A 20,508-nucleotide genomic window follows, 5' to 3' on the forward strand; every position below is an offset into this window, starting at 1 on the left:
TGAGATCACCAGGGAAGCTGCACCAATAATTTTCGATTTGGCTTATCTACGCTGCTTTTGCCTATTGTTTTTCAGTTCAGATCTCTTTCACCACAAAACTGCCTGTTTAGGTTCAAGAAAAACGACTTCTTCAGCCAATGAAAACAACGGTTGCTGTGAGCTGGAACATGAAATTGACAGTGAGATGAAATAGTCCCACAAGCTGCTCATGTGTAACTTTCAATTTCCAAAACCCTCCACCCTATTCGCTGTTGGTCCAATGGAAGCGCCGATTCCCAGTCAGTGGACATCAGGGAAACTACCAACAAGGCTTGACATTTGCATTATGGAGGCAACTTATGATATTTTCTTTTTCATTCCCGATCTCTTTCCCCAGAGACAACTTTCTCTGACCAATTGGTCTGTTTGGGTTGAACACAAGTGACTTCTTCACCAATGAGAAGAACCATTGCTGATGGCTGGAACATGAAATCGGTACTTTCCTCCTTTAAGACAGTTCTTAAAGCCTCCCCCTTTGACCGAGCTTTTAGTCATCTGACCGAATATGTGGCTCGGTGTCACACTTTGTTATATAATGATCCTGGGGAACGCCTTGTGACGTTTCATTAGGTTAAAGGCGCTTTTCAATATAAGCTGTAGAAAGGATCAGTCTCCAGTTTTATCTTTCACGCTGATGCTTTCCTCTGTGACATTGTAACATGCATTCCGCACAACTAATGTGAATAAAGTTTGCGATGTTAAAAACTTTTTCACCCCCTCAGGGATCTGAACCACAGTGACAATCACAGAGAAACCAACACAGAGAGAAAAACACCGAGAGTGACAGAGGCCTAAGGAGAGACCCACACCCAGAAAGCAAGGATGTCACCGACTTGGCTCAGTGTTTGTTCCATTTCCGAAAGCAAATTTCCTGAATGTTGACAAATGAATGGAAATCAGAAAATACCGACATATTTGGATGGGTTTCCTTCTAATTAGCTGATAATTAATTTTGTTAAAATCTAAAATGGTGAAAACTTTAGTCAGCAGGATTCCAACCCTTGTGTTCATATTTACAACAAACGTTAATTATCGAACTTTCGCTCACACTGAAATAAACACGCTTGGATAATGTTCTTGCCAGGTTTCAAACCGCAGCTCCATCATATGGGAAGTGAATGTGACCCCACTCGCCTCTATAAACCCTGCGCTGTAAAGATCCCAATGGAGCTGTCTGGAATGTTAAGCGGTGACGTCATGCAGCAGCACTTTGGGTCTTTGTTTTGAAGAAATGGAATTCGGCTGTTCTCATTAGGAATGCTGGAGACAGACTGATCAACAATGTCATCATCAAATGGCACAGCTCAGTAAGAGGCCCTTACACCCATCGTGTCTATGTAAGTTTTGTACAAAGAGCTTTATAATTAACGACAATTTCCTTCTCTTTCTCCTTAACCCTGTTTCTTTTTCACTTTCAAGCCATTGTTCAATTCCCATTTGGAAACTCGGAGTTAAGAAAGCCAATACTGAAAGCTTCAGCTGGTTCCTCACCTGAGCAAATACGTCAGACTTACTCCAGGCCCTGACGTTTGCAGAGCTTTACTTTGGCCAGAAGAACAAGGCAATATAATTTGCAGGCTAACATGAATGATTTTTAAAATTCATTCATGGGATGTGGGCTTATCTGTCTGGGCCAACATTTATTGCCCATCCGAAATTGCCCTTGGGAAGGTGATCTGCCTTCTTGAACTGCTGCAGTCCATGTGGTGTAGGTACACCCACAGTGCTGTTAGGAAGAAAGTTCCAGGATTTTGACCCAGTGACAGTGAAGGAACGGCGATATATTTCCTGGTCAGGATAGTCAGTGACTTGGAGGGGAACTTCCAGGTGCTGGTGTTCCTATCTATCTGCTGCCCTTGTCCTTCTAGCTGGGAATGGTCGTGGGTTTGGACGCTGTTGTCTAAGGAGCCTTGGTGAATTCCTGCAGTGCACCTTGTAGATGGTACACACTGCTTCTACTGCGCGTCGGTGGTGAAGAGAGTGAATGTGGATGTAGCGCCAGTCAAGCAGACTGTTTTGCCCTGCATGGTGTCCATTTTCTTCAGTGTTGCGGGAGCTGCACTCACCCAGGCAAGTAGGGAGCATTCCATCACACTTCAAACTTGCGCCTTGTAGATGGTGGACAGGTTTTGGGGAGTCAGGAGGAGACTTACTCGTTGCACGACTCCTAGCCTCTGACCTGCTCTTGGAGCCACAGTGTTTGTATGGCTAGTCCAGTTCAGTTCCTGGTCAATGTTAACCCCAAGGGTGTTGATAGTGAGGGATTTGTGATGGTAATGCCATTGAACATCAAGGGGCGATTGTTAGATTCTCTCGTGTTGGAGATGGTCATTACCTGACAACTGTGTGGTGTGAATGTTACTTGCTACTTGTCAGCCCAAGCCTGGATATTATCCAGGCCTTGCTGCATTTGGACATGAACTGCTTCAGTATCTGAAGAGTCGGGTATGGCGCTGAACATTGCGCAATCATCAGCGAACATCCCCACTTCTGATCTTATGATGGAAGGAAGGTCATTGGTGAAGCAGCTGAAGATGGTTGGGCCTAGAACACTACCCTGAGGAACTCCTGCAGTGATTTCCAGGAGCTAAGATGGCTGACCTCCAACAAACACAACCATCTCCCTTTGTGCCAGGTATGACTCCAACAAGCGGGGAGTTTTCCCCTGATTCCCATTGACTCCAGTTTTGCTAGGGTTCATTGATGCCACACTCGATCAAATGCTGCCTTGATGTCAAAGGCAGTCACTCTCATCACATCTTTGGAGTTCAGCTCTTTTGTCTATGTTTGAACCAAGGCTGTATTGAGGTCAGGAGCTGAGTGGCCCTTGCGGAACCCAAAATGGACATCAGTGAGCAGGTTGTTGCTAATTCAGTGCCGCTTGATAGCACTGTTGATGACACCTTCCATTACTTTACTGATGATGGAGAGTAGACTGATGGGGCGGTAATTGGCCAGGTTAGATCATTCTCACTCTTTCATTCCCAGATTGGTGGGAAGAACGAGGAGAGACAGGATAAATTGCAGGGTTCTGGGGAAAAGGCCAGGTCATGGCCATGACAAGATGGGCAGAAAGACCGCTTTCTCTGCTGGAACTTTTATGATTTCATACAACTAATAGTATTATAGGAGCAATTTCTGTAGTCGTGGCCGAGTGGTTAAGGCAATGGATTGGAAATCTATTGGGGTTACCTCGCGCAGGTTCGAATCCTGCTGACTATGTTTCCTGTTATTTCTGACTTTAACTGCACACAGACAGAGCTAATTGTCGTTTGAATTGAGGAAAAGTGATCCAAACACACCCGTGTTCTCTTGTTTCCGTTCATTGTCAGCCTTCTGCAAATCTCCAGTCGGAAATGGAAAAAAAAATGAGTCAATTTTGTGGCATGATTTCATCCTGGCATTTGTCTCCCCTTAGGCCTCTGTCAGTCTCGGTGTATACCGCTGTTTGTTTTCCTCTGTGTGGGTCAATGTGGTTTAGTTCCCTGAGGAGGTGAACACATTTTTACGAGCACAAACTGCATTCACATTCGTGGTGCAACTTCACATTACAATGTTACAGTGAAAAATATCAGGATGAAAAAGACAAGAGGAGTCTGTCTCTTTCTATGTATGGACTACAACAACAACTTATATTTATAAAGCTCCTTTTACCTAATGAAAAGTCATAAGGCGTTCCCCAGGAGCATTGTATAACAAAGTACAACGCTGAGCCTCATATTCGGTCAGATGACTAAAAGCTCCGTCAAAGGGGGAGGCTTTAAGAACTGTCTTAAAGGAGGAAAGTATCGATTTCATGTTCCAGCAAACAGCAATGGTTTTTCTCATCGGCTGAAGACGTCACTTGTGTTCAAATGACACAGACCATTTGGTCAAAGAAACTTGTCCCTGGTAAAAGTGATATGGAAAGGGAAAATTCCACAAGCAGCCTGCATGTGTCAAACTGCTAGGTTAGTGGTTAGAATGCGGTAATTTTATCAGTACAGCCTGCGTTCGATTCCTGGTTAGGGAGTTGAAACTTATTCCTCCTGGGCGAGCTGTTCAAATCAATGTGATTGATTTGCTGGTTGAAAATAACACTGTAAAGCTCTGCTAGAAATGATGGAGTGAGAGTGTAAGTTTCACATCAGAGCTGGAAATGTCACAAGGGCAAAACTCGGGAACAAACCCAGTGTCTGAGTGAGGGAGTGAAAATAAAAGAGAAGGACTGTGATAGGTTACCAAGCACTGACTATAGAGCTGGTGGTGCGAGGCAGAATATTATTTCTGTATTACTCATGTCACATGCAGGTCTAATTTCCTGATTTATCCCATGCCCAACATTACCACTACAGTTTGGTGGCCTATAAACAACTCCCACCAATGTTTGCTGCCTCTTGCTGTTTCTTAGCTTCACCCAAACTTATTCCACATCTTGATCCTTCAATCTGAGATCCTCTGTCATTAATGTACCGATCTCGTTCCTTATTAACAGCGCGACCCCGCCTCGTTTTCCTTTTTTCCCATTCTTCCTAAAAGTATTCAGATCAACCAATCACACTGTTCTTTGAAAGCAGCACACAGGGCCGAATGGCCTCTTTTCTATGCTGTAACTTTCCGTCATTTTATTTTTCCTAATACCACGGTTAAGATGAACTTTCTTACCTTCCATATGATGCTTTGAATTCAAGACATTCAGCAAATTCAGCGAGTTTTCTTTTCATTTATGGCAGGGAATTTGGAACCGGACTCGTTGAGCGGCAATTAAATGTTCTCAATCGTCAGATGCAGCTCACCGAGTCCAAACAGGCACTGTTAGCATCAGCCTGTTATATACATTCTTGCTGTACATCTTCTGAGCTATAAGCTGATCACAGCTCCACTTTCTGCACATTGGAAGACATGGTGAAAATATGGAGAATTTCAAATCTTAACAACGTGCATATTTGTGATTTTCTGTATGTGTCAATGTGGTTCAGTTTCCCATTTTTACCACCCAAACATTGGCCATGTTAGTTCTGTGGCTTCATGTTAAGGTGGTACAGGGAAAAAAAGAGCAGTTTTAAAACATTTCTCCCTTTTCTTTGAGTGGAGACTGTTCAGCAACTAAACGTCCGGATGTTACTGGGTGATGATTGAAGTTTTCACATGATCTTATTAAGTAGCTGAGAACGCTCGGGGGGCCGAATGGCCAATTCCTGATCATAATTTTTTATATTCTAATTCAGTGACAATGTTAGTGGAGACAATGTTTGTGTCTAATCTGAATGTAGTAGTGAGGCCGAGCGGGATCAGCCGCTGGTTCAGGTTTCGATCTCTCTAGTGATTTGGGCTTTACTACCACCTCTGTCAAACTTTCTGGTGCTTTGTTATTTGAGGCGCTTCCAAAAGATTCTCCGTGCGGTTAAGGGGCAGCTGAGCTGTGCAGTGTTGTATTTCATTTGGAAGAATGAGGAGAGACAGTGTAAATCCCAGGGTGACTGGGAAAATGTGGGGCAATGGCACGGACTGGAAGACCTTCTTTCACTGGTACTCCCTGTATTCATTCTATTATTTTAAACAAACAACATGCAGCCTTTACCCAGTTGTCCTGGCCGAGTGCTTAAGGCGTTTTTCCACATGGTTCCAATCCTGCCAACTCCCCTTCTTCTCATTCCTGATTGACACAAACTGTCTGCAGAATAAATTATCAGTCAAATGAAAAAGAAAACCACCCCAACACCCCCGTGTTTCTTACTTTTGTTCATCTACAAACATTCGCTACAACATTTGAAGCCTGAAATGGAACAACAGTTGGCCAAGTTTTTGACATCCTGGCTTTCTGGGTGTTCGTCTCTCCTTTAGCCTCTGGCACTCTCGGTGTATGTGCCTGTGTGTGTTCCTCTGTGTGTGTCAATGTGGTTCAGCTCTCCGAGGTGATGGATACATAATTACCATCACAAACTTAACTCACATTAATTGTGCAGCTTCATATTAAAATGTCAAAGAGAAAAATATCAGGATGAAAGATGCAAGTGGAGTTTGCAATGTTTGGAAGGAGGTGCAGCAAAGAAATGGAAGATGTGAATGATGTTACTGATGATTGAGAGGAATGCATTGCAACCTTGTGGATTTTATCGGTCGATTATCTCCCATACTTTGAAATTCAGAACAAGCTGAGGCTCCAGGGAGGAAGAGACATTGATCTCCCTGAATTTTTGCATAGGAAGCAATGACTGTGTCTGCCTGGCTAGTTTACCTGTTAAGCGTGAGACTCTTAATCTCTGTCGTGGGTTCGAGCCCTATGCTGGGCGCTGCCGTTTTTTAAAAATTTGCTGCTTTCACATGTGCAGTGTCACCGCTCAAACTGAGTCTTTCTCCATCCCGCTTTGTTAATATCACAGCCGCTGGTTTCTGAGTGAAAACAGCCTCGGCTTCACTGGAAGTCGGAGAGCTTCGTGCTTCGGATTTGGTGCTTTCACCGCCGAAGCCCAGGTTCAACTCCTGATCAGGAGCTAACTTTTTTCTTACCGCTGTGTGAACTGTCACAATGCACAGGAATTCCTCGTGTAAACTGTTAAAGCGAACCTGAAATTTAATGTAGGGAAGTGTGAAGTGATTCATGTTGGTCAGAAGAATGAAGAGAGGCAACATCACATAAAGTGTACCATTCTGAAGGGGCTTCTGTGTTACAGAGCCAGTGGTTAGGATCTGGAATGCACGGCCTGAGAGTGTGAGGGAGACAGATTCAATCGCGGATTTCAAAAAAGAATTGGACAGAAAATTCAGGTCTCCGGGGAAAAGACGGGGGACCATAACATTCTAACATGAAGTTGCACGAATAATGTGAATGAAGTTTGTGATGGTAAAAAAGTGTTCATCCCCACAGGGAACTGAGCCACATTGACACACACAGAGGAACACACACAGACACATGCACCGAGAGTGACAGAGGCCTCAGGATCCACATACACCCAGAAAGTTAGGATGTCACCAGCTTCTCCAATTATTGTTCCATTTCAGACTGCAGATTTGGTGAATGCTTGCAGATGAACGGAAATGAAGAAATGCGGAACAGAAGCCGGAGAAACACACGGGAGTCTTTGGAAAGTTTTTATTCCATTTCACCAACAATTAATTTAATTCTGGATTCATCTAAAATAAGGAGCAGCAGACAGCGAGGATTCAAACCTACACGGGGAGAGCCCAATAGATTTCAAACCCATTGTCTTAACCACTCATCCACAATTACAAACCTCACATCAATTTCAATCTTGTTCATATGAAATCACAGAAAGGTTATAACAGACAAAGAGGGAGTTCGGCCCCACATATCCCTAGTCACCCTGCAATTCATACTGCGTCTCCTTGTTCTTCCTGCCAAGATGAAGATCTTAGTACATCACGGCCACGAGCCGATGCTCAGGTGAAGTGACTGAAAGAACAAATCAAATGAAATTTTGATTCGAACCCACGAAGAGAACAGAGGCCAAATAAAACACCTTAACCCAGCCGGCCACGCTCCCACTATCAAAGGTAAACTAACCATTGCCTTGGGTGGTAACAGCTCCAAAATAGAACATAACAAATAGAAGCAGGAATTGGCCATTTGCCTCTCCAGCGCCTCATAGTGTCAGAGAATCAGTGCTAAGGCTACACACAGATGGAGGCCATTCAGCCTGGGTCGGAGGAACAAAAGACTCAGGGGCAGGAGTGGGACATTCAGCCCCTTGACCCTGCTTCACCATTCATTGAGGTCACGACAAATCTGGTTGTGGTCTCAACTCCGCCTTCCTGCCTGCTCCCCATAACCTTTGACCGCCTAGTCTATCATAAATCTGTCTAATTCTGGCTTGTGTAAATTCAATGACCAAACCTCTGATGAAAATAATTCCACAGGCGAATGACCCTATGAGAGGAAATAAATCTCCTTAACTCCGTCTGAAAAGGGAGATCTCTTTCTCTTCTGGAAACTAACTTACCTGGTCTCACTCCCCCGCGTTTGTCCCTGGAGACCTGCATTTTCTGTCCAATTCTCTTTTGAAATCCGCGATTGAATCTGCCTCCCACCCATACTCTCACGTAGTGCATTCCAGATCCTAACCACTCGCTGTGTAACAGAGAAACCCCTTTAGAATTACCGGCTTCGGGACTATCAGAATACTTGGTAACAGACAAAACACGGAAAGACTCGAAGGGAGACGGCACCGGTTGTAGGAGAGCTGGTTCCCTGTGACATGGATGTGTCTGCAGTGGGTGGGATCAGACTTTTTCCATGTGTCCACGATGAATGTCCCAACCTTTATTTGGGAAGAGTAAAACTGATAGGGAATAATTGTCATTGCAGTCACGGCAATCTGAAGCTTTCTCTCACTGAGCCATTGGTTTAGGATATCTTGCAGAGTGCAAGCTCTTCTATCAAGTCTCTGTGGCGCAGTTGGTCAGCGCGTTCGGCTGTTAACCGAAAGGTTGGTGGTTCGAGACCACCCGGGGACGAAGCTGGCACTTTTTTCTCCCCATCATTACTCATTAACGCTTTGATTTGTTTCGGGGCCCTGAAACTACAAGAAAATCCATCCCACCTCCCACGTTGAAAACTCGGCTCTCACCCACTGAGTTCCCACACCAAGCTCTGTTTCTGGATATTCATTTCAGACATAACAAAGAATATGAACGATCGTGAACCCCCATCTAAATCAATACAGATCTATGAGGCTATTGGATTGAAACAAGCCCATCAGTTAGTCGCTCTTCATCAGCTCCACAGTGAGTGAGACAGGAACAAGTAACAATATTCCAACCCCGCACTCTCCAATCACCCGCTGCCAGCGGAAACATCTTCTTATTTTGCTGAATGTTATCTTCAGAAATGGTGAAGAGCGAATCTAATGTGGCTGCAAGATCCAGCATTCAGTTCACATTCAACAACAAACAGGAATGGGAGCGATGTAACTTTTCCACACAGCTGGGTGATAATGTTTCCCCGAGCACTGAATGGAGTAACTTACACATGCGAAATGAGCTGGGTAACCACAACGCTACAGGAACATTTCCCTGCCTGGATCCCAATGGAGCTGTCTGGAATGTTAAGCGGTGACGTCATGCAGCAGCACTTTGGGTCTTTGTTTTGAAGAAATGGAATTCGGCTGTTCTCATTAGGAATGCTGGAGACAGACTGATCAACAATGTCATCATCAAATGGCACAGCGCAGTAAGAGGACCTTCCACCCATTCTATTTGTAACCAGCCTTTTACAAAGATCTTGCCTATTAGTCCCAGTTTCCTTCTCCCTTTCCATGAATCATAAATTTCTCCCTTTCAACCATTTCCAAATTCCCTTTTGAAGAAAGAGTTTCTGCAGAATCCATGCAGTTTGCCTTAATGAACATTTCCCTTACCCAATGAAATGAAGAGTTGGACTATGGTTCCTTCTGAAGTTTTTGATATAAACATTAGTTATTTGTGCAATTAATTTCATATTGAATTTACAAAAGACATTTATTCTGATCGCACATGTCCTCAGTATTTTCTCAGTCATGATGACCATGAAACTAACATTGATTGCCGTACAAACCCATGTGATCCCCCAGTCCTTTAGGGAATTCAATCGGTCGTCCTTACCTGGTCTGACCTGCCTGCGACTCCAGACCAACAGTGATGAGGTTGATTCTTAACGGCCCTCCGAAATGGTTTAACAAGTTACACAGCTCAAGGACAATTCTGGATGGGCAACAAATGCTGGCCAGCCGTGCCCATGATAGAATGAAGATCCATGATGAGGAGCGATGAAAAGTGATTTTGGACCATCTCTCCCATTCCCTTGTGTTCAATCACAGTATCAGTTGCGCCTGCCTTTAGGGTAATGCTAGTCTTTGTATCACACAAGTAGTCATCTTTCAGTCAATAAGTTACTGAGAATTTGCATTTGTAAACTCATTAATTTCTGTTGTTGACAAAAGAAACTGGCATTTTTTTGTGCCTAGTCAGTTTCATCCCTCCTGAATTTGAGAATGCTTTTTAAAGCTGGCGAAGGGCAAATTTAATGTGGCGGCAAGGTACTATATTCAGTTAATATTCAGCAACAAATGTGAATTATGGAACTTTCCCTCACACTTAGATGTGTAAATCTCGATAATGTTTCTACCCATTTCCAGACAGGGGACTTTTTGCATGTACTTGATAACCACTACACTACAGAAACAATGGACAGAACCACAGTGAGTGACTTAGAATATCAAACCCTGCAATCTTACTGCACTCCCGAACCCTGGTTTGTGGAAGTGCAGTTCGACTGAAAAACATAGCCATGGGGCAGAGAAATTGATCTGAAATTAGAATCATCAAATGACACAGCACATCAGCAGGTCATTCAACACTTCACACATGTGCGAACTATCTCACTGTAATTCGTCTCATTTTTGTCTCTTTCTCATAACTGTGCCTTTTGGAGAAAATCATTCAAAGCCTGGTGAAGTGCCAAGACACATGGCTGTGAGATAATATATTCAGTTATTGTTTAGCAACTAACGGGAATTGTGCAACTTCCCGCAATTAGACGATTCAGTTTTGATAATATCTTTGCCAGCTTTCGAACCAGTGACCTTGCGCATGTGAAGCGAATGTGATAACCACTATTTGTATTTTTATTCATTTATGGGACGTTGGCATCGCTGGCGATGCACCACAGAAACAATTTGCGAGAAAAAGCCAAAGGGACTTGTGTAGAATTTGAAACTGTGTAGACCTGCTGCACTGCAAGATCCTATTTCACAGGAATAAGATTGGGGCGGGGCATTTTGGAATGCTGCAGAGAAATTGATCTCATTGTAAATTGATACAGCTCATAAGGAGGCTATTCGACTCATCGGGTTTGTGCTTTCTTCCTCAAAGAGCTAACCACTTAGTTCCAATATCATTCTCTTCCTTCATAAGCCTGCAGGTTTTTTTTTTCCATTTCAAATAATTATGAATTCCTTTTTGAAAACTCTGAATTAAGAAACACAATATTGAAAGAGGTGCAGGAGCTTCTGCAGTGTCCATGCTCAGTGTGTGAAAATTAACAATTTTCCAGTGACATGGAGAGTTGGACTGGGGATTCATATGTTGTCTTCGAAATGAAGAGGAATATTTATTTATGCAATTGATTTCCTATTGAATATTTAAATGACGTTTATTCTGACCAAGCATCTCAGTCGATATATACAATGTAATTCCCCTTATTGTACAGCCTGTTACAGAGGCTGTTATAGAAAAGAGGGAAAGGTTTGCTACAGCTAAACAAAGCCCTGGTTAGATCACACCTGGAGGAGTGTGTATAGTTCTGGGAACGGCACCTTATAAAGGACCAATATAGGTCTTGGAAACAGGGCAGAGCTGATCCAGCAGAATGTCAGTTCTGGAATGTAAGTGGACATTCCCCCCTCCGCAAATTGAGGTCATCCAAAACTGCTGTCCGTGTCTTCACTCACAGCAAGTCCCATTCCCCATCACCCTCTACTCGTTGACTTACATTGGCTCCCGGTCAAAGAATGCATTTACTTCAAACTTTCTTATCCTTGTGTTCAAATCTCCCGTGGTTCTCGCCCCTCCCTATCTCTGTGATCTTCTCGAACGCCACACGTCTCTGAGATATCTGTGCCCCTCTAATCCTGGCCTGTTGTACGTTCCCAATCAGAATCGCTCCACCATTGGTGACCGAGGTTTCAGTTACCGAGGCCCCAAGCTCTGGAATCGTTCCCTCCACCTCGACCTCTCTTTCCTCCTTTAAGACGCTCCATAAAACCTATCTCTTTGACCAAGCTTTTGTTCATCTGGCCCAACATCTCCATATGTGTGTCAGTGTCAGACTCTGTTACATAATGATCCTGTCAACCATCCTTGGAGGTTTAATTACGTTAAAGGCGCTATCTAAATGTAAGCTGTTGTTGTAATGGGGCATATAGAGAAGGAGACAAGCTCCTCTTCCAACTTTCACCCTGATTTTTTTTGATCTGAAGTTGCACAACTAATGTGAATAAAGTTTGTTCTGTTAAAAATGTGTCCATTCCCTTGGGGAACTGAACCACATTGACACTCACAGACCAACGGAAAGAAGAAACCACGGGAGTGTTTGCGTGGTTTTGATTCCGTTTATCCAGTAATTAATTCCATGGGCACCTTATTAAAATCAGGAATGATGAGAACTGGAGACGGTAGGATTTGTACCTCTGTGAGGAGACCCCACAGGATTCCAACTCCAACCCCTTATCCACTCCGCCTTGAACACAGGGCCGATAATGACGTCACTTCTGTTTGTATAAAATCAGAGACGGCTACATCAGACGGTCATTCAGCATGTCGTCTCTCTGGAAGAGCAACTCAACTACTGTAATTCCACACCCCACCTTTTCCCCACAGCAACTCTCCTCGTCCTTCCTGTCAATATGAGGTGGCATCTGCTTGTGCTAATGGGGCTGCTAAATGTTGAGCAGTGGTGGGACGCGAACTCATAACTTCGTACATACTTTAAGCCATTGCCTTTGCTCGCTCAGCCTCGCTGGGCGAAATTTATGAACCATTTCCTTCACAAGTTTTGGCACTGAAATAGAACAAAAGCGATAGATTAGGAATAGGCAAAATACTGCGGATGCTGGAAATCTTAAACAAAAGCAAAAAATGCTGGAAAAACACAGCAGGCCTGACAGAATCTGTGGAGAGAAAGGCAGAATTAACGTTTCGAGTCCGTATGACTCTTCTTCAGAGCTAAAGGGAAGAAGAAATATGAAGTCCTACTTCCCTTTAGTTCTGAAGGAGAGTCATACAGACTCGAAACATTAACTCTGTCTTTCTCTCCACAGATGCTGTCAGACCTGCTGAGTCTTTCCAGCATGTTTTGTTTTTGTTTCAGAGTAGGAATAGATCATTCGCAACCTCAAACCTGCTCCGTCAGTTCATCAGATCATCCTGCACTTCGTAACAAATAGAAATCATCTCCACACAAAAACACAACGAGCTGCAGTGAAGGGTCGGGACCATTTAAACTCAATGAACTGGTCTGGCTCCAAATCTCCTGCTGGAAATGACAAGAAAACTTCTCACTGAATTCACTCCGGGTCTTGACTTCAAAAGGACAGGACACAAAGTAACAAAGTACATTTCGAAAAAATGTGTTATAAAATGGCAGAATGACTGGGAAAGTGCATCCGTGCTGTTGGCAAACATAAAATTATGGAAAGTTCCAGCTAAGAAAAAGGCCATTCGGCCTGGTCTGCTGCTGTCAAAGAGCAGTTGTGATTGGTTGATCAGGAGTGGTCAATTACTCTTCCATTTGCGACTGTGAATTTAGTGAATATTTGCAGATGAACAGAAATAAAAATCACGGGGTATTTGGATGTTTTATATTCAATTTAACGAATAACTAATTCTACAGACCGTCAGTTAAAATCAGGAATGATAAGAAGCATAAACTACAGGGCTCAAACCTGCGTGAGAAAACTCCAGCCAATTTGCAATCCATCAGTTTAACCAATTCGCCACAATACTGAGTGAAAGTTCGCTATTGTTTGTATAAAATAATAGAATGGAGACAGAGAGTAACAGGGAAAAAAGATTTTCAGTCCGTGCCATTGCCCCAACCACCTCTCCCCATTCCCCCAACCAAAATGCAACACTGCACAGGTCAGCCGTCCCCTGGCCGCACGGAGGATTTTTTGGAAGCGTCTCAAACAACAAAGCACTGGAAAGTTTAGCAGCCGCGGGACTGGAGCCCAAAGCAGGAAAGCCTCGGCCAGCATCTTAGCCCACTCGGTGACTCAGTACCACATTTAGAGCAGAAACAACCATTGCCTGGACCGGCATCGGCTCTGAATTAGAGTGTGGGAAAAATATGATCAGGAATAGGCCATTCGGCCCCTCGGGCATTCTCAGCTACTTCATAAGATCATGTGAAAACTTCAATCATCCTCCGCTTTGTAACATCCGGGCATTTAGTAGCTGAACAGCCTCCACCCAAAAAGAAACAAAGAAATGTCCTCTTGCATCTTTTAAAACAGCGCTTTTGTTTTCTCTGGACCATCTTAATCTGAAGCCACAAATCTATCGTAAATAATGTTTGGGTGGTAAAAATGATGAACTGAACCACATTGACACACACAGAGGAACACACACAGACATCGACACCGAGAGTGACAGAGGACAAGGGTTTGTTTCTAAGGAGAGTCAAACACCCAGAAAGCAAACCTGACACCAACCTGGCTCCGTTTTTGTTCCATTTCCGACTAGAAGTTTCGTGAATATTTTCGTGAATGAACGGAAATAGGAAAACGCCCCAGTGTTTGGATGGACTTGATTCAATGTAACCGGTAATTAACTCTGTAAACACAGAGTTAAAACCAGGAATAATGAGAAGCGGGGAATCCCAATGGATTTGGACTCTATCGCCTTCGCCACTCAGTCACCACGACTGACTCAATGCACAGGGTGATGTTGTTAGTATGAAACCATGGGTGGCTACAGCAGAGAAGGAGAACATTCTTGTCCGTGGCGGCTCTTTGGAAGAGCAATTTAACTCATTCCATAACCCTCGTCTTTTTCCTCAAAGCAATTTATTTTGAATCTGTCTCTCCTCGTCCTTCCTGTTAAAATGAAACACCGCACACAAACCGTACAATTCGATTTGAGCTGGCACTTGTTCAACTCGCTGTTCAAGCTGCTCATGTAGAACTTTCAATTTCCAAAACCCACCAACCTCATCACTGCGGCTCCTGTGAAACTGACAAGGGAACACACGGCAGAAATTCATCACTGAAAGTAACTGACACACATCAAATTCTAAACGCGTTTACCTTGGTAGGAGGCTGTGGCACAGTGGTACTTTCACTGGTTTGGGATTCTGGGGATCAAATCTCACCATTTCAAATGGTGAAATTTGTTTTCAATAAAAAATCTTGTCATCATCACTAATGGCATTAGGGACGAAAATCTGCTGTCCCAGCAATAACTCTTATATACTCTCTGAAAGAGGGCTGACTTAGCCAGGGACTACCCACCCATCCAGTTTATGAACCCAATCTCTCCCTGGAAAGCAGGGAATGGGAATGTAAGACACGAGAAGGGTTCACAGGACCTGATTGTCCCAGACACTGATTATAGGAATGTGCACAGTATCAATTATCCACATTCTTGTGTATGTTGTTAAACTTTGAAATTATTTTGAACTGATTTTCAATGTGAAGAATCGGAATGAGCTTATTTTGTTCAGTAGATATACAAGAAGGTAAATGCAAGCACAGCGTGTTTGAAACTCAAGTGAATGGTTCAGATCATTTCTGCAGTTGTACTAGTCTGGTTTCAAATTCAATTCCTAATCTGTTTAGTGTCTGGAATTCAAAGTGTTGGATAGAAGGGCAAGATGTACATCTCGCTAGATTGAGTTATGAAATGCCAGAATAACTCAGAGAGATGCAACCGGGGTGTTAGGAAACACAAAATGACAGAAAGTTACATCAAATAAAGAGGCCATTCGGCCCTGTGTGCTGCTTTCAAAGAGCAGTGTGATTGATCTGAATATTCAAGGATATTCGTAATTTAGGAAGGATAGACAAAAAGGGAAAGGAGGCGGGGTCGCACAGTTAATAACGACAAGATCGGTACATTCATGAGAGAGGGTCTTAGATTGAAGGATCAAGATGTCGAATCAATTTTGGTGGAGTTAAGAAACGGGAAAGAGGCAACAAACATTGGTGCGAGTTGTTTATTGGTCACCAAACTGCAGTGGTAATGTTGGGCACTGTAATAAATCAGGAAATTAAAGCTGCAAGTAACATGCGTAATACAGGAATAATATTCTGCTGTGCACCACCAGCTCTATAGTCAGTGCTTTGTAAGCCATCACAGCCCTTCTCTTTCATTTTCACGCCCTCTGGATCTGTTCTTGACTTGTTGCACGTGAGACATTTCCAGCTCTGATGTGAAACTTTAACTCTCACTCCCCTGACTCTGACAGAGATGTTCTGTGTTGCTTTCAGCCAGGAAGACAATAACATTGGTTTTAACAGTTCGCCCAAGGGCAGTAAATCTCAATTTCCTGACAGGGAATCAAACCTGAGGTGCAGCAGTGAGATTACTGAACCCTAACCAGTCGGCCACCAGGGAAGCTGCTAATAGGGCTGGAAATTTGGCTCATGAAGGCTGATTTTGGAATTTTTTCATTCCCGATCCCTTTCACCAGAGATAAATTTCTCCGACCAAATGGTCTGTTCAGGTTGAACACAATGAGCCAACGAGAAGAACTATTGCTGTTATCTGGAACATGAAATCGATAGTTTCCTCCATTAATACAGTTCTTCACCTTTGACAGAGCTGTTAGTCATCTGACCGACTATGTGACTCGGTGTCACACTTTGTTATATAATGATCCTGGGGAACACCTTGTGACGTTTTATTAGGTTAAAGGCGCTTTATAAATATAAATTGTTGTTGCAGTTTAACATACAGAGAAATAGACAAACTCCTCTTGTATCTTTTACCCTGAGAGTTTTTCCTTGTAACATTTTAAAATGAAGTTGCACAACTAAATTAAATAAAGTTTGTGCTGGTAAAATGTATTCAACCCCTCGGGGAACTGAAGCACATTGGCACATACAGAGGAACACACACAGACGGATACACCGAGTGTGACAGAGGCCTAAGGAGAAACAAACGCCCAGAAAACAAGATGTCACCAACTTGGCTCAGTTTTTGTTTCATAACCGACTGGAGACTTGCAGAAGACTGACACAGAAATGGATTTGTTTGGATGGTTTTTCTTCTATTTGAATGCGGATTAATTCTACAGACAAGCAGAAATAACGAGAAGCACAGTCAGCAAGATTCAAACCTACGTCGGGAGGCCCCAATGGATTTGAAACCCATTCACCTTAATCACTGGGCCACAACTACAGAAATTGCTAACATGCTAATATTATTTGTTTAAAATCATAGAATGGTTAGAGCAGGGAAAGTGGGCCTTCTGCCCGTCCTGTCATTGCCATTACCCGACCTTTTCTCCAGAACCCTGCAATTTACACTGTCTCTCGTCGTTCTTCCTACAAAATAATAGCATGTTTAGTTAAAACACAGAAGACTCGTTCAGCCAATAACAGCATCGAGTGTGTTAGACATGAACATGAAGTGAACAGTGAGGTGAAATAGTGCCACAAGCTGCGGATGTACAACTTTCAATTTCCAAAACCCACTAACCTCATCAATGCGGCTCCTCTGAAACTTTCAAGGTAAATATTGATCCTTAAAAAGTGCCGCACCCAGATCTATTCACAGGTGTGATCTAATCAGGGCTTTGTATAACTGTAGCAAACCTTTCCCTCTTTTCTATAACAATCTCTGTAACAGGTTGTACAGCAAAATATATTAGATTGTATATTTCGACTGAGAAAAATGAGGAGGCGCTTGAACTCACAGCCATGTGTCCTGGTCAATGTTCACGAATATTAATCTGCAATATAATGAAAAAAACATTTAGGCCGGCTTCGAGCCCCTCCGAAATCTATAGAATTATTGGATACAAACAAACCCATCAATTATTCTCTCTTCCTCAGCTCCACAGTGAGTGAGACAGGGAAAAGCAGAAAAGCAGCAATATTCCGGCCCCGCACTCTCCGCTCACCTGCTGCCAGCAGAAAGCAGCGACTGCAGCTTCAATGAGCGGGTTACTGCCCATCCCTGGAACACAAGATACTCCAAACCGGGACAAACTTCCCAATTCACCGAACACAGGCTCAAGGAAACGCAGGTAGATTATATCCCGGTCCCTAACCTCTGAGCAGCATTTACTGAATACCCGAGGGAACGAGTCACAAACAAAAGTAACACCAACTTTCTAAATCTTTTTATTGGATGTGTTCTGTAGATTTTAAGTTCTGTAGATGGGAAAATGGCCGAAATAGAGGTTGGTGAATAACAGCTTGGAACCATGTTCCTCTCGCCCACTGCAATGCTGATCCTTCCAATTTACAGGTATTTGGGGGCAATTATCAGTTTGATACTCAGATTAGCTCCGTCTCCATATTATAAGATGAATCTAGCACTGGAGAAGGTAGAACCATAGAACCATAGAACACTACAGCACAGAAAACAGGCCATTCGGCCCTTCTAGTCTGTGCGGAAATATTATTCCACTAGTCCCATTGACCTGCACCTTGTCCATAGCCCTCCAGACCTATCCCATCTATGTATCTATCTAATTTATTCTTAAAACTTAAGAGTGAGCCCTCATTTACCAGGTCAGATGGTAGCTCGTTCCACACTCTAACCACTCTCTGAGTGAAGAAGTTCCCCCTAAGGTTCCCCCTAAACCTTTCCCCTTTCAACCTAAAGCCATGTCCTCTCGTGTTTATTTCTCCTAATCTAAGTGGAAAGAGCCTACTCGCATCTACTCTGCCTTTTCCCCTCACAATTTTGTTAACTTCTATCAAATGTCCCCTCATTCTTCTACGCTCCAAGGAATAAAGTCCTAATCTGTTTAATCTTTCCCTGTAACTCAACTCCTTAAGACCCGGCAACAATAAAGATTTACTGGATTGATGTTAGAACTGAAAAGTTTTAACATTCAACAAAGATTGAATTGATTAAACAGGTTTTCTCTAGAAAACAGGGTGAGGCATGACCTGATCGAAGCCTTTAATATTCCGAAAGGGTTTGGAAGATGCTTCCACTTACGGATAGACAAGAATAAATAAAAGTTGGTCACCAGGAAATCCAATGTCCAATTCAGAAGCAACGTCTTTCATCAAATATAAAAGCAGAAAATGATGGAAATACTCAGAAAATATGGGAATTAAACTATGTCTCTCCTGAGACGCTACCAGACCTGTTTAGAATTCGAAGTTCTGTTTTTATTTCAGATTTACAGCATCGCCTTTCATTTTTTTCTTCAGAAGAGAATGTAGAGCCCATTGCCAGAGGATTAGAATTCCAAGTCTGTTCTGGACACGCCTAGGTAAAGTCACACTGTGAAAACATCATTCAGCAGCTAATTATGGAAAAAGGTTTACTCGATCATCTGATTAGTTGACACAGCAGCAGTCACATCTGATGGAGAAAATTTAGAGATTTCTTGCGTGTGAAGGCATTTACTCAGTTTGGCCACCAGTGAACAATCCAGCTATAAAAGTTCAAAGGATTTGCTCCGCAATAGGCGCATTCTTACTGACAAGACGGAGTTTAAATGTTTGGTGTATGGAAGGAGAAATCACTTCTTCACCTCAAATGCGAAGAATCCAGTGAATTCACATCTAACTGTAGGGGTTTGTTTTGTTGTTAATTACACCCAGGACAGAAGCATGGTAGAGGCCGATACAATTTATCGTATCAATTGATTGTATAATTTAAACCTTGACCTTAAAGCTGCAATTACCATCGGATCATAAAAATTTATTGGATATGCAATTACGTCCTCCCACCCAGCATTCAATGCGGGACAGAATGTGCCCTATCCAGAGCGCCAGGGTCGTACGCATGCGCATTGCGGAGTCTGATTCGCACCTGCGCATTGCGGGCTCTTGGCTGAGCATGCGCAGTGCTGTCCTGTGACTCGTGTGACAGAGTGGGTGAGAAAATGATGACTGGAGCAAAATAACAGAGTTAGTGGGTGTGCGGGAGGAATGGAGCCAGCGGAGTGGGCAGGGAGGTTTTATAAACACTTGATGCAGCCCGCAGAGCCTTAATCAGAAACTACAGGCCCCGCGTTTGCAGCGAACAGACCGGATATGGCTGGGTCTCCCTCTTCTCGGCCCGGGGACGCGGCTGTGCAGCAGAGCGCATGCGCGGTCATCCTGGTCCAGGTAGCAGGAGGACAGAATGTTGTGAATATCCTGGACTGACAGGGATGGATTTTGGAAACTCCTTTTCCAGGGGGTTAGAAGGGGAGGATTTACACACAACAAACTCAAACCAAGAGAAATATTTCTCATTTTCTGTCCTGGACTGACAGTGATTGATTGTTTTGTAATCTTTTCATAGGATATCACATCGGAAGGATTTGCAGATGGGAAACTCAAACCAAACATCAGATCAAGATCTGACAGACTCACTCGATTCATCAACCTTTGAGAGTAAGTAATGAGTTTCAGGTCATTATCACTCATTGTGTAAAATTTTTGCTCACACCCCTCCTGTAAATCTTGCTTCTTAACTTAAATCTGTGTCCCATAACCCTTTTATGATCAGATAATGTGAACAGCTTTTCTTTAACTACCTCATGTAAACCAATCATTAACTTGTATACCTCTATCAAATTTCCCCTCAATCTACTTTGCTCCAAGGAGAACAACACCAGTTTTTCCAAACTAATCTAAAATCCTTCACCCGTTGAACCACTCTGGTAAGTCTCCTCTGCACCCTCTTAAGGACCCTCTCATCCTTCATAATGTGTTGTGATCAGTGGTTTACACAAACCCAGATGTTCTGTGTCCATGTCTGCGATGTCATCACACATCGACAATTACACTGTGACGTCAGCACACATCGATAATTACA

The 20,508-nt window shown here is 43.2% G+C and overlaps 2 non-coding genes across 2 annotated transcripts; both read left to right on the top strand.

Moving 5' to 3' along the window:
- Window positions 1-3,179: 3,179 nt before the first annotated feature.
- Window positions 3,180-3,261, top strand: trnas-gga (transfer RNA serine (anticodon GGA)). The gene has a single exon. It is a non-coding gene; the product is annotated as a tRNA-Ser (tRNA).
- Window positions 3,262-8,419: 5,158 nt separating this feature from the next.
- trnan-guu (transfer RNA asparagine (anticodon GUU)) lies at window positions 8,420-8,493 on the top strand. The gene has a single exon. It is a non-coding gene; the product is annotated as a tRNA-Asn (tRNA).
- Window positions 8,494-20,508: the final 12,015 nt, after the last annotated feature.

Source organism: Cetorhinus maximus, chromosome 23, assembly GCF_964194155.1.
Source record: "Cetorhinus maximus chromosome 23, sCetMax3.hap1.1, whole genome shotgun sequence".
Lineage (NCBI taxonomy): Eukaryota > Metazoa > Chordata > Chondrichthyes > Lamniformes > Cetorhinidae > Cetorhinus > Cetorhinus maximus.